Source organism: Thalassophryne amazonica, chromosome 8 (assembly GCF_902500255.1).
Source record: "Thalassophryne amazonica chromosome 8, fThaAma1.1, whole genome shotgun sequence".
Classification (NCBI taxonomy): domain Eukaryota; kingdom Metazoa; phylum Chordata; class Actinopteri; order Batrachoidiformes; family Batrachoididae; genus Thalassophryne; species Thalassophryne amazonica.
The window spans coordinates 88694315-88700474 of NC_047110.1; positions in this window are offsets into that span (position 1 = coordinate 88694315).

Consider the following 6160-nt stretch of genomic DNA (forward strand, 5'->3'; position numbering starts at 1 on the left):
GTTTTCTATAAAGGCCTCTCTTGTTGGTGGAAGAGTGGCCAAGTTTGGCGAAGATGAATGGCCTTTGCCATTCTTTATTCCCCACATCAGAAGTCATGTGTGAGACATGTCTGTGCTGTCCCTTGTGCCATAACACGCTGAGATGAAACTTGTTGCTTGATCAATTACTTGCTGAAGGGGTGCATCCATATTCCCTACTGCTGACAGATCATATCCATCTTTCAGGGTTTTGATGACTTTCCCTTGTTCATTTCCAAAGTAACATGCCACTGTGTCACATCATGATAGAGCATGCGCAGGAAGAAGGTTCTTAACTATTTCCTTATGCTTAGTCAGTGTCAACTTGATAGCCAGTATTTCCCTTTCCTTGCTAGGGGATTCCAAGGTAAGTGGCAGTTCCAGTCCTGCCATTTGGTAGTGATGAAGTAGAAAAACAAATACATCAGTATCATCTGAAATCACAGATATTTGCTGGGCCTCCCTGACACACTTCAGCACTTGTTGGACAATTATGACATCAGTTTCTTCCTGGTGAGTTTCAAGATCAAATCGAGTCCTTCTTTCTTTCTGATTTCAACAGGGCAAGGATCCTCCCCAGTCACTACCAACTTGTGGTCTAGTACTCTGAAGATCAAAAATCCTGTCTTGTGTCAGCTCTTCACAGAGGATATGGATCAACTGTTTCTTGTTTACAACAGAAGACAAGACAACCTTCTGTGCAGGCAACTTTGTTGTCCGAAGCAAATGATGCTTCCTAGTAACACCCGTCTCCCTGCCATCTTTCATAGTGGACTTTATGCTGTACTCATAATATCTGTCAAGAATGAGATAGACATCACTGCTGGTCATGACAAAGTCTGTAACAGTACCAACTTTGAAATCTGTAAAAAGGAAAAACCCTTTATTGTTTACCTATATGGTCTTTTAACCACTCAAGGCATCACATATACCTGATAATGATAACGCATAGAAACACCGAAAAAAAAAAAAAGTTGGAATTAACCAGGGTCCCTAGATTATCCAGATGTTGCTCTTATCATGAAGCTACCAAGGTTCACCTGATCTTCAGTGTTATATTCACACTAGAGTCAGCTGTAGAAATATTTTTCTTACATGCATAATCTGTTCAGGGTTTCAAAGCAAAATTTTATTTCTGAAAATTGAGGTAATTGAACTCTTGTTTATATGTATTCATGAACAAACCTCAGAGGAACTAGCACACAACAGAGATGATGCAGTAAGTTTGGTGATCTTCTAAAAGATGGCAGCACACACTAATTAAAGATGTTCGCTTAAGCTGATTATTATTATGGCTTTAAAAACCACAATGAGGGTATCAGAGAAATAAAGGCATGATTCTAGTTCTGCTATAGTGTATGTACTTACATTTGTTGCCTTTGAAACCGACGAAATGTAAGATATGACTTCTCTTACTGAATTGAAAACTTAAAACAATGGAATGGCAAACATGTGCTTCAACAGGAAAAACTGCAGTTAAGTGGTGTCTACAACACCTGGCAAAAATTATGGAATCACCGACCTCGGAGGATGTTCATTCAGTTGTTTAATTTTGTAGAAAAAAAGCAGATCACAGACATGACACAAAACTAAAGTCATTTCAAATGGCAACTTTCTGGCTTTAAGAAACACTATAAGAAATCAGGAAAAAAAATTGTGGCAGTCAGTAACGGTTACTTTTTTTAGACCAAGCAGAGGGAAAAAAAAAAAATGGAATCACTCAATTCTGAGGAAAAAATTATGGAATCATGAAAAACAAAAGAACGCTCCAACACATCACTGGTATTTTGTTGCACCACCTCTGGCCTTTATATAATAATATATTTGCAGGCCATGACATTGACCCTATTGTCTTTTTGCAAGGAATGTTTTCACAGTTTTTGCTCTATGGCAAGATGCATTATCATCTTGAAAAATTATTTCATCATCCCCAAACATCCTTTCAATTGATGGGATAAGAAAAGTGTCCAAAATATCAACGTAAACTTGTGCATTTATTGATGATGTAATGACAGCCATCTCCCCAGTGCCTTTACCTGACATGCAGCCCCATATCATCAATGACTGTGGAAATTTACATGTTCTCTTCAGGCAGTCATCTTTATAAATCTCATTGGAACGGCACCAAACAAAAGTTCCAGCATCATCACCTTGCCCAATGCAGATTTGAGATTCATCATTTGTTTTGTTGTGCATTTTCGATTTTTGAGACATATTGCTTTAAGTTTTCTGTCTTGATGCTTTGATGTCTTCCTTGGTCTACCAGTATGTTTGCCTTTAACAACCTTCCCATGTTGTTTGTATTTGGTCCAGAGTTTAGACACAGCTGACTGTGAACAACCAACATCTTTTGCAACATTGCATGATGATTTACCCTCTTTTAAGAGTTTGATAATCCTCTCCTTTGTTTCAGTTGACATCTCTCGTGTTGGAGCCATGATTCATGTCAGTCCACTTGGTGCAACAGCTCTCCAAGGTGTGATCACTCCTTTTTAGATGCAGACTAACGAGCAGATCTGATTTGATGCAGGTGTTAGTTTTGGGGATGAAAATTTACAGGGTGATTCCATAATTTATTCCTCAGAATTGAGTGATTCCATATTTTTTTCCCTCTGCTTGGTCTAAAAAAGTAACCGTTACTGACTGCCACAATTTTTTTTCCTGATTTCTTATAGTGTCTCCACCTCGTTGCCGAGATATCGTACTTCATTGTAGGTAATATCCTCAGCCTTTTTGTGTTTATCTGTAATCTGTACATTGTGAGTGTTTGCAGGCGTACCGGTCCCTTGTTTTGTGGAAGCTGAGTGAGTGCAGGACGGCACTCTTTTTCTCTGAGGGATCACTGCAAACACATCAGCATATTGAGTGAGAGGTGGAGGTGGCATTCCCACTGTTGTTGTTACTGGGTGTACACACACCCACACTTGACTGTCTTTGTTCTCGCCAGCAGTACCAGATCCGACAGTCGGGGACGGTGATCACCTGGGAATTCGGGACTTGGCGGCTCCAGTATTCTCTGGGTTCGGTGGCGGAGGAAATCGTGTGGTTCCGGTTCATCTCAGCCCTTACCAAAAAGTAGTATATGCAAGTATGTTTCAAGTGTACTTCTAGTTTACTTTTTATATACTTATCAGTACTATTTTTTGGTAAGGGAGGACAGACGTCTTCTATCCTCGAGCCTGCCCACACGTCACCTTTGTGATTTGACTGTAATTATATTCTGAGATTGTCTGTATATTCGTTGTGCACGTTTCACAACATTAAATTGTTACTTTTTGGCTCATCTATTGGCCGTTCATTTGCGCCCCCTGTTGTGGGTCCGTGTCACTACACTTTCACAACACATATTTAAGCCTTTTATTAACTCACTTCTTTTGCGAAATGGAGAAAATTGACTTTTTACAGAAATAGAGCGTATCCAACAGAAAGGGGTTAATATCCAAAGTTGCCTAAGAGATATCACTGAGCACCCCCCTAATTCTTGTTTACCTATCCCTAGGCTACATGAATCAACAGAGAAAAAAACTTTATCCGACAAAACAAGGTTCATCAAAATTTAGGGGTTTGATTCCTGGACTAATAATGACAATGTAAAAAAAGTTTTTTTTTGTTTTTTTTTTAAGATTTTTGCAAAACAGCTAAATAAATCAGACGTACATACACTCAACAAAAATATAAACGCAACACTTTTGGTTTTGCTCCCATTTTGTATGAGATGAACTCAAAGATCTAAAACTTTTTCCACATACACAATATCACCATTTCCCTCAAATATTGTTCACAAACCAGTCTAAATCTGTGATAGTGAGCACTTCTCCTTTGCTGAGATAATCCATCCCACCTCACAGGTGTGCCATACCAAGATGCTGATTAGACACCATGATTAGTGCACAGGTGTGCCTTAGACTGCCCACAATAAAAGGCCACTCTGAAAGGTGCAGTTTTGTTTTATTGGGGGGGATACCAGTCAGTATCTGGTGTGACCACTATTTGCCTCATGCAGTGCAACACATCTCCTTCGCATAGAGTTGATCAGGTTGTCAATTGTGGCCTGTGGAATGTTGGTCCACTCCTCTTCAATGGCTGTGCGAAGTTGCTGGATATTGGCAGGAACTGGTACACGCTGTCGTATACGCCGGTCCAGAGCATCCCAAACATGCTCAATGGGTGACATGTCCGGTGAGTATGCCGGCCATGCAAGAACTGGGACATTTTCAGCTTCCAAGAATTGTGTACAGATCCTTGCAACATGGGGTCGTGCATTATCCTGCTGCAACATGAGGTGATGTTCTTGGATGTATGGCACAACAATGGGCCTCAGGATCTCGTCACGGTATCTCTGTGCATTCAAAATGCCATCAATAAAACACACCTGTGTTCTTTGTCCATAACAGACACCTGCCCATACCATAACCCCACCGCCACCATGGGCCACTCGATCCACAACACTGACATCAGAAAACCGCTCACCCACACGACGCCACACACGCTGTCTGCCATCTGCCCTGGACAGTGTGAACCGGGATTCATCCGTGAAGAGAACACCTCTCCAACGTGCCAAACGCCAGCGAATGTGAGCATTTGCCCACTCAAGTCGGTTATGACGACGAACTGGAGTCAGGTCGAGACCCCGATGAGGATGACGAGCATGCAGATGAGCTTCCCTGAGACGGTTTCTGACAGTTTGTGCAGAAATTCTTTGGTTATGCAAACCGATTGTTTCAGCAGTTGTCCGAGTGGCTGGTCTCAGACGATCTTGGAGGTGAACATGCTGGATGTGGAGGTCCTGGGCTGGTGTGGTTACACGTGGTCTGCGGTTGTGAGGCTGGTTGGATGTACTGCCAAATTCTCTGAAACGCCTTTGGAGACGGCTTATGGTAGAGAAATGAACATTCAATACACGAGCAATAGCATCTTGATATGGCACACCTGTGAGGTGGGATGGATTATCTCAGCAAAGGAGAAGTGCTCACTATCACAGATTTAGACTGGTTTGTGAACAATATTTGAGGGAAATGGTGATATTGTGTATGTGGAAAAAGTTTTAGATCTTTGAGTTCATCTCATACAAAATGGGAGCAAAACCAAAAGAGTTGCGTTTATATTTTTGTTGAGTGTAAGTATTCACAGCCTTTACCATGAAACTCAATCTTGAGCTCAGGTGCATCCTCTTTCCACTGATCATCCTTGAGATGTTTCTACAGTTTAATTAGAGTTCACCTGGATTAGATTCAGTTTATTGGACATGATTTGGAAAGACACACACCTGTCTACATATAAGCTCCCACAGTTGACAGTACATGTCATGTTTGTCGCAGGAGGTCTGGGGGCTGCCCAAAATTTTGGGTTTTTAATGTCAAAGGATACACAGGTCCCACAGTTCCAATAGGAGGTTCCACAGTTGACAGTACATAGCAGAGCACAAAGTAAGCATGTAGTCAAAGGAACTGTCTGTAGACCTCCAAGACAGGATTGCCTGGAGGCACAAATCTGGAGCAGGGTACAAAAATATTTCTGCTGCTTTGAAGGTCCCAATGAGCACAGTGGCCTCCATCATCCATAAATGGAAGTAGTTCAGTTCCACCAGGATTCTTCCTAGAGCTGGCCGCCTGTCTAAACTGAGCAATCGGGGGAGAAAAGCCTTAGTCAGGGAAGTGTCCAAGAACCCGATGGTCACTCTGTCAGAGTTCCAGCATTCCTCTGTGGAGAGAGGAGAACCTTCCAGAAGGACAACCATCTCTGCAGCAATCCACCAATTAGGACTGTATGATAGCATGGCCACATGGAAGCCACTCCTTAGTAAAAGGCACATGGCAGCCCACCTGGAGTTTGTCAAAAGGCACCTGAAGAATTCTCAGACCATGAGAAACAAAATTCTCTGGTCTGATGAGACAAAGATTGAATTCTTTGGCGTGAATGCCAGGCGTCATGTTTTGGAGGAAACCTCTAAACATGTTTTCCAGCGGCAGGAACTGGGAGATTAGTCAGGATTTAGGGAAAGATGACTGCAGCAATGTACAGAGACATCCTGGATGAAAACCTGCTCCAGAGCGCTCTTGACTTCAGACTGGGGCAGTGCTTCATCTTTCAGCAGGACCCTATGCACACAGCCAAGATATCAAAGGAGTGGTTTCAGGACAAC